This window comes from Neolamprologus brichardi, chromosome 14 (genome assembly GCF_056152115.1).
Source record: "Neolamprologus brichardi isolate AB-2024 chromosome 14, ASM5615211v1, whole genome shotgun sequence".
Classification (NCBI taxonomy): Eukaryota; Metazoa; Chordata; class Actinopteri; order Cichliformes; family Cichlidae; genus Neolamprologus; species Neolamprologus brichardi.
This window is the reverse complement of record NC_142117.1, coordinates 9,807,056-9,819,672: the sequence shown is the minus strand read 5'-3', so window position 1 is coordinate 9,819,672 and position 12,617 is coordinate 9,807,056. Positions and strand designations below refer to the sequence as shown.

The window sequence follows — 12,617 nt, the reverse complement described above, 5'->3', positions numbered from 1 at the left end:
CCATAATTGATAACCTATTGCAATAAGCCAGCCACAGACTGACCCACACAGGTGTGCACACGGGCATACGCTGTTCATAGACACAAACTACACCTATCTTGGCTGCTACCTCAAAGCACATTGTGGTCCTGCGTGCTGCACAACAACATTCAATATTTAGTATTTACTGTTATTCCCATATGGAAAAGAAATAGAAAAAACTTATAAAAGACTTGCATAAGATGTGGCCTACTTTATATAGTGAATCATATAAGGCTTATATGATTTACTCATGAAAATGGCCACTTTCTCATTACTTTCATATATAGTTTTAGTAAGTATCCAAAACATACAAGTTTCATTTATATAATTGTTCAAGGGATCTTATATCTGTTTTCACTCTTGTATGCTTTTCATACAAGTTTCATGCAAGACAGATACAAACTTTATAAGATTTATATATATATTTTCCATATGGGTTTACACTTAGCTAGATTAATGCGATGGTGTTGCGTTTATTATATTGCTCTCTTTTTTGCTTGTTTCCTCTTTTTCTCCTTTTTTCCTCTCTTAACAGGTGATCCAGGAGATTTTTGTCTTTTTAAGTGCCCTTTCTCACTGTCCCTCTTCCCCTCTGTTTTTCTCTCCCCCCCCAAACAAACAAACAAACAAACAAAAAAACAAATGCTGAGTCTACAAGAGTTTCTCTGAACTGGTGTTCAGAAGTTAGTCTTCTACACAGTGCAAGATGTGACCTTTGTTGATGGGGTGTAAGAGGCTACTGGGATCCCTGGAGGCAGCCTGTTCATTAGTGATGTGTCGGACGCGAATGGAGCTGGTTCTTTGAAGTGAACGACGACAGCCGTGTTTTGTTTTTTTTTCTCTCACTCTCTCTCTCGCACTTTTTTTCCGCTTCACTTCGCAAGCAAGCCTTGTGTTTTGCTCTGGGAAGAGGGGGGAGGGGCGGTAGTTACACTCAGTAGCACAGGAACAGAGCGGGAGGGAGAGACAGAGAAAGAGAGCCAGGAACAACAACGTCACATTAGAAAGGTATGGTAATCATCCACAACTATTTTCAGTTGCAGATGATAAAGGATTCAGGAAGTTTATTCATGCAGGCCCATATGACAGAGAATATGCATCTTCTTTTTGTTTTCATATTTTAATTTATATTTAATTGTGTTGTGGTTTGCAGTGTTTTGTGTTGTTTCACTTTAAATTTGTTTAAAAGGAAAAAGCTGAAAATTTAAATAGTTAAAAGTTGAAATGTGAATAGTTGGTTTTTGTATTATATGATTTATTTATTACATTTTATGTGGAGTGAATAAATAAAAGTATATTTACGGTGGCCCCTAGAGACAAAGCACGTACAAACTCCAAAACACGTACAAAAGACAACAGAAGTGTGCCAGGATGCTAGGCGCAGTGTTGAGCTTTTGTTACCTAGTGGCTACACAAGCCAGGAAGTACCAACGGCCAGATTTGGTGTGTGGTAGTAACAGGTAAACATTTTTTTTTTTAATTATTTGAATATATATGAGTGCTTGTGTATAAATACACAACAATACACATATGCTTTCAATTGTGTAATTTAAGTGATCTAGTAGCTCTGCTTTGGAAGTTCAGTTCATGCTAGAAATGTGTTTTGGAGTTTGTACGTGTTTTGTCTCTAGGGGCCACCGCATATATTTATATATAAACATATATAAATAAAACTACTTTTTTTTACATTAGTAATTCCTTTTGTGCATAATTTTATATTATTGTTAATAATAAATTAATTAAAGCAACGAAACAACCTGAAGAGCCGGTTCGGAGCCGAAAGAGCCGGCTCTTTTTAGTGAGCCGAGCCGAAAGAGCCGGATCTCTAACAAGAGCCAGAAATCCCATCACTACTGTTCATGGTGAGGAAATCTTTTTTGCCTGAGGTTCTTTGTTAGCAGGCCATCAATGGCATCCTTCATAGGCTGCATCCACTGAGAATGCTCAAAAACATGTATTAGACATCCTGCCTGTAAACACACACGAGGGACAGGGGGATAGCTTGGGACTGCAGTTCTGACAGGCAGCATTTCCAGAGTGTCTGCATGTGACATAACACTAACTCCTTCGTCTGACCTATCACTGTCACTGCTTTAACTCTGTGTTAAGCAGGAGATCAAGAACTGTGGGAAGCTTTAATTCAGACTGCTTCCAGCAGTACACCCTAGTCGTGCCCTGCAACTAAGAAAGATCTGTGGAAACACGAGTGCTTCTGGTCCATTTTGCCTGGAAATGGAAGCCCTCCTGCTATCAAACATGTCAATACGCTGAGATTTGTTTTAAACCAGTCATTTTTACAGGCAATCCAAATACCAGTAAGTAGTCCACACTAAAAAATGCTGGGTTAAAAATGACCCAATTTGTAACCCAACGCTGGATCAAATATGGACCGAGCCAACGCTGGGTTGTTTCAACTTAACAGGGTTGGGTTACTGGTTTGACCCAGCACATTGGGTTAGGATAACTATCCAAAAATTGGATTAAATTGACCAATGTTTAAAGTTGAGGTTACCAAAAATTGAGTCGAAACTCAATATAATAATAATATAACCCATCACAAGGGTTATATTACCATTAACGTTTGGGTTAAGATTCCTACTTAGTATAAAATTCAGCATATTCAAAGATTCAAAACAATTTTCTCAAAAAATCTTTTTATTGCCATATGATACATAGAACATAGACAGCAAAATTCATCAAAAAAATATAATTGAAAGTAAAAAGCAAGTAACAAAAAAGTAATTAATTCATTATATTATATCCATTACTTCAAATCAGTCTTTGGTTACAGCACATACACATGTTAACACACATAAAGACATGCTTTGTGAAGTCGGCTCTGTTTTTAGAACAAATTACATTTAAAAACTCTTAAATTGATAAATCGATGCTTTTTTTCAGCCCCCAATATTTAGGTTTTGTAATTGTTGTTGTGTGTATCCATTGAAGTGTAGATACTTACATATCCGGTGCTACGGCAGTCCTTTAAACATGGACACTGATCTACTATTGATGATGCCAAAATTGCCTTTATTCCTGAAGTTGGGCTGCAAGCAAAAACAGTTGCATTTCATAAAATTGGATAAACAAAGACTTTACTTTTCTGTAGATTTCTTGTAAAATAAACAAATACCAAGAGCAGAAGCTTTGGGGGAAAAAAAAAAAAAAGAAATCCAACATTTAGACTGATCCTCTTTGTTTTCATCACACAGCACACACACTTTAGGAACTGCCACTGGAATCATTTTACTTGGGCCAGCACAGGGCAGTGTCCCTGACGTTCTGGCCAAGAAGCCTAAATGTAGCCACAGTGAAAATGCCACACAAACCACCACCACCACCACCAACAACAACAACAACAACAACAACAACAAAACCTATAACTGATTTAGTTTATGTACAAGAAATACTCACTTTTCTCCATAGTGCTCTATGAAGTGTAAAATAAGTATCCAGATCCTCCATCTTTCATGAATGGATATGTGCTGGTGTTCCTTAAGACTGGCAACTAAAGATATCCCCTCAGGTGCACCTTATGGATGTTCTAAAATTAAATAATTAAGGTTAAAAGATTTTTAATGTTAATTTTAGAATAATTTAATATACTTGTGATGGCTGCAGTTACAGCCACACAGTGGTAATATCTACTGCACATCAGTGTTACAATAGAGGCTTACACACTACCCTTACATTTTCCTTTCTTTAAATATAGGATTTAATTTACAGGGTAATAAAGAATTAATTTTGGTTTAGAATTAATTTACATATGCAATCACATAATACTGTACTCTAAAATAAGTGCACACATTGTAGTTTATGCTGTTATGTAGTGATGTGACGTTCTGTATCGAGGCTTCAAAGCTTGTGTCGAGTAATTGAGGGGGCGTTTCCGCGATGCGCGTATCGAGGCTTGCTTCATTTATGGGAGGAGCTGAAAATGATGACGTCCGAAGCCTCGCTGCCCGGCTGCCCGGTTCAAAATGTACGTGTTTGATGGAGAGTTGCGGTTAGTGAGAGTTTGGAGACAGTTTGGAGAGAGTTTGGAGGTTTATGAGAGTGAGGAGAGAAAGTCAGGAGAGAATGGAGCCAGCTAAGAAGAGGAGGATGTCCTCCCCTGTGTGGGAACATTTTGATTTTATTCCTCCCAACAAGGTATGTAAATTTCTACAGAAGATGTATTTTCATAATACTGATGGTGCAATACAATTTATGTTAAGCGGCTTTACTTTTGTACAAGGTGAAGTGTTTGCTATGTGCCAGGGAGCTGGGATATAACAACAACACCTCATCCATGCTTAGGCACTACAGAGCTTTGCATGAGAATAAGGGGAACACCGATTGTGGAGCAAGACCAGGTGAGCCATCAAATGCCATGATAATATAGCATGCAGTAATGTTACTAAATTATATAACAATATTATACAACTGTAATAAGTTACGTGTGTGATATTTATATTTGTGCTTTGTTTTTGTTGTCTTTCCTCAGGAGAACAATCTCAAATAGATGAAGACCTGGTTAGCATGGTGATTGAGGACTCCCAGCCATTTAGCATTGTGGAGGACAAAGGATTTAAAAGATTTGTTAAATCATTAAATCCTAGCTATGTTCTCCCCACTAAAAAGGTCATAAAAGCAGTGAAAATTTAGTTTTTACAGAATAAAATGTGGGCAGGACTGAGGCTCAAAGCCTCAGTGTGTAGATGTCCATACCTCAACGTTACAAAAGCACAACCACTGTCCACACCCCAACCACACCTCACGGTAAATGATCATTTCCATTTTAAGCATTTCCAAATAATCATTTTCCATACTGCCAGTATAAATATACACAGTATACTGCCATCACTACAATATACATGGTTTACACGCTCCTTTTGTTGTTGACATTTACAGGCTGTGTGCAAAAGGCCACACTCTTCAAATTCATGCCAACTAATATTTTTACGTCCAGTAGGTGTCCTACTAGAGCAAATGAAGCTTCAAGACGCTTTGCACTGGGGTGAACCAATTGGATGAAAGCTTCAGTGCTTCATGAAGCTTCATTTGCCCATCACTACTGTTATGTATGTCTGATTTAATCTTTCCTTGTTTTTGAGATACCTTAGTGGCAGCTGCCCCAGTCCCTTGGTTGATGAGCTAAAAGGTGGAAAAAAGGGCGGAGCAAGCCTATGTGGACACCTGCAAATTGGGTCATTCGTCTGTTGTTCCCGCTGGGGGTTCTGGAGAACCGCACCAGGCTTTGTGTGTCTCTGCTGGAGGGACCCAGGGATCTCCAGACCTGCTCCGTCACGGTCGCTGGCTTCGCGGTTGGCCTCCTGAACTGTTTTTTGGACTTTTGTGTTGTCGACCTCCGGGCCGGACCCCTGAACTGCCTGGTTCTGGACTCTTGGGCCATCAACCTCCCGGCTGGCCCCCTGAACTGCCCAGGTTTGGACTGTTGTGCCGTCAGCCTCCGGGCCGGTCCCCTGAACTTTTTTGGGACTGTTTTCCTGGCCGCCTGCGCCTGTCGTGAGCCTGTTTTTGTTTGTTTTTTTTTGTTTTCTAGGCTCCTCTGCTCTTGCCCTCCGGGGCTTCCATACTCTTAGGGTACCTGGCTCGTTGACCCAGTGGTTTCAGGTTTGTACCTTGTAACGTTGGACCCGATAAACAAATGCTGGAGCGAATATGATGACAGCAGAACTTTTTATTTGACACTGTGGTTTTTGTATTGTTCACTGGGACACAGACACTCCCGCTCTCTCTGCTGTCACGTCCGCTCCCCCTCCGACTGTCACTGCCAACATATAAAGAGACACAATCACTGTCAGATCCCAGCACACCTGTTCACCCCGCCCCTGCGCCGCCCCGGGAGCTCACTGCGTCACCCCTCCTCTGCAGCTGGCCAGAGACCACACCCACGCCACATACCTTTTTATTGGTATTCTTATCTTAGTTTATTTTTGTGAAGGTTTTGGTTTCTGTTTTGCATTTCTATTTTTTCCATAGTTCTTCTTGGTGTGTGATTATGTGGTTCTCAAGTTTTGGTTTCCTCACTCCCTCTATTCTGTGTCCAGTCAGTGTCCGTTTCTGCTCTGGTCCCAAGTCTCTGTTCCATCTGTTGCTGTGCCTGCCTGTGAGTCTGCGTCTCTGTGTTATGTTTCCTGTTTTACTTTGAAGGTCCGTGTCTTATGTTAATGTATCTGATTTTGCTTCCCCTATTTCGTTAAGCCTGATTTGCCCCAGCTGTGTTTCCCTCCTGTTACCCATTCCCTGATTGCTCCATCTGTGTATTTAAGCCCTGTGTTTCTCTGTGTCCCTGTTGTGATCTCCCTTATCTACCCTCATCTTGCTGTGTGTTCTGTCTCCCTGCCAGCCAGCCAGCCAGCCAGTTCAGGTTATTGTTATTTTCTGTTTAGTATTTGTATTCTCAGTTTTTCTAGTTCTCTGTTTGCCATCTAGCAATTAATCTGAGTTTGAGTTCACATTTTGCCTGCACTTTGGGTGCTTCATATCACCACTCCTGCCTGCACACAGCCTTCACATGACAGATTAGCCGAGTTTCCCTTTTGTCTCGTTTAGGTAGGTTAGTTTGTTTGAGTTAGTAGTATTGCTTGTTGCCAGCTTTTCTGGCAACAAAGAGTTCTGTTACTTTAACCTCTTTTATGGGCCCACGATTTTGAATTCTCTGTATAATTTAACCAAGTTTGTTTTATTTGACGCATAAATGATTAGATTCTGACGAATATCTAACCATGCAGTTTAAGGCACGGTTTACAAATTTAAGTACAACAATGACAACATTTAACAATTTCAACCTAACACCCTGCCAGGCATAGCTGGACTGGCCATCGGGCATCTGCCCAGTGGGCCAATGGTGGTTTTTTTTTTGTTTTTTTTTAATAGGCCAATGGATTTTTTTTGTTTTGTGTACTGTTGTTGTTGCTGTTTTTGTGACGGTATAAAGAATGAAAGGTGGTGAATTGGCCAGATGCTGGCAGATGTGTAAAAATAGCCACAGAGGCCAGCAGGTGGATGAGGGAAAGGGGAGGCAGGAGAAGGAGAGACCCAAGGCAGCCGCTGGTCCAAGTGTCAGGTGAACTGAACTTCAGGTATGAAGTTCTGAATTGCAGTCTATCTGGGTCCGATATAAACCAAGTTTAGGTGGAGTTTATTTTCATTTTTACAGTCAGCTACAATAACTCATACTGCGTACTAGCTAGCATGATGGAGTTTCTATACAGCTGGGTGGGTGCTATGATGTTACTGATAGTGAACTTTATTCTATTCATAAGGTTAATTAGTAGTAGAGTTGCCAACCGTCCCCTAAAAAATGTAATCGTCCCGTATTCAGAGAAAATTGCGTTTCGTATTGAGCTGAAAAGCAATGCAGTTTGTCCCGGACTTCAGCTACAATGGGGAAAAAAGACACAAAACTGAAGTTATTCTGGGTCTTTACGCTGTCAGCTGCCTCTTCTTCTCTCATTCTCCCCCCTCCCTCTCCTGTTGCTACTTCAATCATGATACTGATCAATAATCAGCTGATCGGCTTTTCTGTTGCAAGTCCCGTCTCTCTTGTTTGTTTATCGCCCAGTTTGTGCCAGAATAAACCAGCAGATGCTAAAAAAACAGCAGCACGTTTAAGCTTGATCAGCTGTTGTTATAATTTATTTAATATTACTTTCTAGTATCAACTGATGTTTGCTGGAGCCACAGCCGTAAAAGCTGCTGGTCATGATATCGGTTTGGATATCTGGTGAGAGGGAAACATGAAGATGAAACCAGGAGATGTCCTTACTGAATCATCAGAGCTGAACAGGTGATGGAGAAACAGATTTTAACTCTGTGGGGGCACAAAGAAATACTTTTCTTTCTTATTCTCATTTAAAATGTCTATCTTTTATTAAATAATTACCCGAATCTTACAACCAAAGCTTTCGTCTGATGTAAATTGTATAGAAATCCATTATTGTATATAGTAAAGTCTTCTCTGTCTTAATTTCAGGTTTCTACCATGTGTTGTAGATAGTTCAGGGGGTTAACTCGACCAAGCAGTCTTTTGCTTTCGGCTAAGTACTGTTTAGAATAACATAATAGGGAGGATAGTGTAGGTTTAAGTTGATTAGATTGATACATATATATGGCCTATATTTGTATAGCGCTTTTACTAGTCCTGCCTAAGGACCCCAAAGCGCTTTACACAAACAGTCATCCACCCATTCACACACACATTCACACACTGGTGGAGGCAGCTACAGTGTTAGCCACAGCTGCCCTGGGGCAGACTGACAGAACAAGACAGAACAAGACTATATACCAACAAGACTGTACATTGTGGGAATGTAGGGATAGGGAGAGCTCTAATCCCAACAACATCACTGTCACAGCAGTTTTTGTTTTCATTCAAAGGCTTTATGGCTTTTCCTATAATACCTGGTGGGCCGGTCTCTAGTCAAAATGCCCGGGCTGATTTTTTTGTCAAGATTTTGACAAGATCGTTCCAAGCATGTATGAGCAGGAAAAGTTTAAAGTTATGGCTGAACTGTCCCAGGCAACTTCTGTTGCCCTAACTACAAATGGGTGGACCTCCAAGACAACGGAAAGCCACGTGACCGTGACCGCTCATTATATCACAGTGGAGTGGTAGATGCAAAGCCCTGTACTGCCCTATAGATTACATTAGATTAGATGAAACTATTTATCCCTCGGGTGGGTTCCTCCGGGAAATTCAGTTTCCAGTAGCACAGCACCGACAGAAGTTGCAGAATGTGAGCAGAAATATACCATATATACACATATATAAATACAGAGTATACAAAAGGGATAAATAGAATAAATAGGAATAAGAATACAAGGGAACGGCACATTTCAAGTATTGTGAGTCTATTACACCGTTGGATATTAACAAAAACTATTGCACAGTGAAAAGGCACTACAGCTTACTTGTTCCCCCCTCCTTTATCCCCGTTTCCCCTCCCTCTCCCCTCCAGCGAGGAGTTAAACAGTTTAATGGCGTGTGGGACAAAGGAGTTTTTAAGTCTGCTGGTCCCTGACTTTGGGAGAAGCAACCTCTCACTGAACAGACTCCTCTGGTTGTTTATGGCCGTGTGCAGAGGATGCAGAGGATGCCCAGCATGGTCCATAATGTCCATGTTGCACCTTAATTTGTTTTTATATAAGTGCGTGGAATGAGTCTTCAGTTGAATGTTTTTAATAGGCAAAAAATACTTAAATAAGAGTTGAATTTTTGTCTTTTTTTTCTATTTTTGCTGATCCGAAAATTGATCTGATCCGTGACTCAAAACCGTGATCCGATCCGAACCGTGAGATTTTTGATCCGTTGCACCACTAGTAGCAAGCCAGCTAAGCACAGGGATGCGCGTGCCCTTTGCGCAGTCTAGTGGGTCAGAGGAGGTCGGAGTATTGGCGCAATCTATCTTTAAAAAATCTAAATTGGACAAAGGATCATTTCCTTTAAATTTTAAAATAAAAAGATGTTGTTATGGACATAGGGGTCATTTAGGTTAAATTAAATAATTGAATTAAGTTAAATAGTTTGTCAAACAGAGTAACCTCAGCCTCATTTCAAATAATAACTTTAAAAGATGATATCAAGCATTTTTAAGTAGAAATAACTTTCTTCATCACAAGCTAGCTGGTGTTATCTGTTAAAAGACCTTTAATGAGTAAGTAAAGATCTAGAATAAACCAATAAATTGCATTATCAACCCTGGGATTTTCAAACAAAAACAACAAATTCACTTTTTACTTACCATGTTTTAGTTCATAGTAGTGGAGAAGTCCAGTGATATCTGATCAGGTCAAAGTCTAGTTGAAAAAGGCAGTTTGTGAAGAATGATGTGGCTTCTTCTGAGGCTCATCTTCAACCCTAACAATTGGGTAAAATTTTGACACAATATTTTATCAAAGCTGCCCAACCTACATGGGCGTAACTTTGTGCTGAAAATTTGGGGGGTCAAGATCTCCATCTAAATAAATAAATACATCTGGGTAAATTCCCAGATGATTAAACATGCAACTATTTTGCTGGTAATAACTGAAATGAGTAAAGAAAATCAAAAGAGTTACATATATTAATATGACCTAATGCAGTGCTCTAAAAAAGCCCCTTTGCCCTTTCCTGATGTTTCTTTTTTCCAAATTCATCTCTATTACATGTTTCAGCTCATCAAACTCATTTTAATATTAGACAAAGATAACTCAAGTAAATATAAAATACAGTTTTTAAATTTTGATCTCATTTAATAAGGGGGAAAAACACTATCCAAACCTACCTGATCTTGTGTAGAAAGGTAATCCCAACTTCTTAAATCAGTTAATTAATTTAATTGTTAAGTAAGCCAAAAGTCCAAATCTGGTAAACCACACTGAGAGCATTTTTCCACAAATGGAGAATTTGGAACAATGATGGACCTTCCCTGGAAAAACCAGCCAAATTAATTAATCCAAGAGCATGAGTGTGTCAAGAATTTGCTCTGGCCATTTTCATTTGAAATATCTGTGGAAGTGGAAAGTTAGTGTAATAATTCAGATATTCTGAATCTGATGTTCTTGTTAGTTTGTAAATTTCTGATTGTTGACATCTCTGTGTATAATACAGAACTGTAAACATAGAACATGTAGTAGCAGTTTTTTTGAAATGATAAGCTTTGCTTGTTAAACAGTTTTGTTTTTCTTATTAAAATCGGTAGGAGAGTCAAATGCTTATTGTTTTTATTTCATTTTTTAGTTATAGAAGTTTTGTTTTGACTAGTGTTGCGAAATCAGTTTCACCCCTGTTCTTTTATTCGTCGAGGCATCCAGAGACTGCACCGGAACTCAGTAGTTATTTCACAAAACCTTTATTCATCTTTATTTAAGCATGCACTTCTAGAAGGGAAGACGAGGCCGATGTCCCTCTGCAAAATCTTCACCCCTTTGTTAGTTACAGCCAGCTTTATAGAGGCGTCCCCATCATAAAACCCCCCCACAGTGTGCTGCAAACTCTGTGTCTGTGTCTATGTGCACGAGCACGTGAATGCCTATGTGAGCGCACGTGAGTGACTGTATGTGCGTGTGGATGTGTGTGCGTGACAGTTAAAACACTGTGGGTGTAGGTGACTCCCTAGAGGTCATAAAAACCCATCTACCTTCCAGACCACAGTTATCCAGTTACAAATGTTGAGACCTTTCACAGTTCAACTGGGGGAGGGTCTCCTACAATCTACTCCTAAGTTCATGACACAGTCAGGCCTTTATTACATTGAGGACAGTGTCAGTGTCTCTACAATAATTCTGCATTCTATGTTAACACATTTCTAAACTCTAAATCAGCTAAACATTCCTACACTAGAAACTTAGCAATGGCATTTTCATGAAAGCAAACCCGGTTTATTGAGAGACAAGACGAGACAAGTTTTCACTTGATTTATTTACAATAAAGCATCTAGCCAAATTATTAAAATAACTTAACAGATGTTCAGACACCAAAACAAAGAAACAACAACAAAGAAAGAGAAAGCGAGAGAGTTCTGTTTCACTCTCATAAAGGCTCAGTTATTGTACAAACAGGTTTTTCCAGACGTGCAGCGACCTGCCCTTTTTTTTAAGAGTATGCAGAAAAAAGCTATTCTGGGCTGTGATAAAAACACTGTTCTGAATTAAAATGTCAGTATGAAAATGTTTTTCCTTATGAAAAGCAGATAGTCTGAGGGGAGGTTTGTTCCACTGGCTGTGGCCCATGCCACACTGTGCTCATGAAGGACAGTATATTGCCAAAAGTATTTGCTCTGCCTTCACACTCATATGAACTTGAGTGACACCTCATGCTGAATCCAAAGGGTTTAACATGATGCCGCTTCACCCATCCAGTTATAAGAGCTTAAAATCTTCTGGGACCCTTTCTACAAGGTCTAGGAATTTTTGAACAGAACCAGAGTTATCTTTATTATGCCAAGTTTGTGCACACAAGTAAAGAGTTTGACTCTGGTTTACTTTGCTCTCTTCATGCCAAAATAATCCATGTATGCCCTGCCTCCTGTTATGTTCTGGCTTGTCTCAGGAGAATCTATACACAGCCTGCACCTGGGGTCTTGCGTAGTATGGTAAACCCCAGCCTCTATTGATCTTGTGCTAAAAGCTTGTCCTTGTCTGCCATGATTAGTGCCTCTGTTCTGTCTTTTAGTCTTGCTTTGCCCAGCCATGGGTATGATGTTTGGATATCAGCCACTTCCTCTATCTGCCAGTGGTACATACTGTGCAGGGACCTGTCCTTACATAATGGTTCTTCTCTTTGTTCCTCTTTTATCATGGGTTTCTGTCTGAGGTATTCACCAAGCACATGGTCATTTGTGGCCATCTTAATGATGAACTCATGGATAGGGCAGGGCAATATGGCCAAAAATATTCTTTATATATATATATTGGAAAATTTGCAATAACGATATAACTGATGATATAGTTGATGCGAGACAAAATACTTTACAACTCCACAACTTTATTAGTGCAAAAAACCCCATCAATGTATTTTCACTTAAACAAGCAGCTGGGGTTTTTTTTTTTTTTGGAGATTATGTATCTGAATTTCAGGAGCGGGACCACGCCTCCAAACACGCTCCTTC

The 12,617-nt window shown here is 39.7% G+C and overlaps 1 long non-coding RNA gene across 1 annotated transcript; it reads left to right on the top strand.

The window, feature by feature from the left end:
• Window positions 1–4,043: 4,043 nt before the first annotated feature.
• LOC148098801 (uncharacterized) lies at window positions 4,044–4,696 on the top strand. The gene is made up of 3 exons (XR_015720032.1): window positions 4,044–4,173; window positions 4,259–4,376; window positions 4,508–4,696. It is a non-coding gene; the product is annotated as an uncharacterized LOC148098801 (long non-coding RNA).
• Window positions 4,697–12,617: the final 7,921 nt, after the last annotated feature.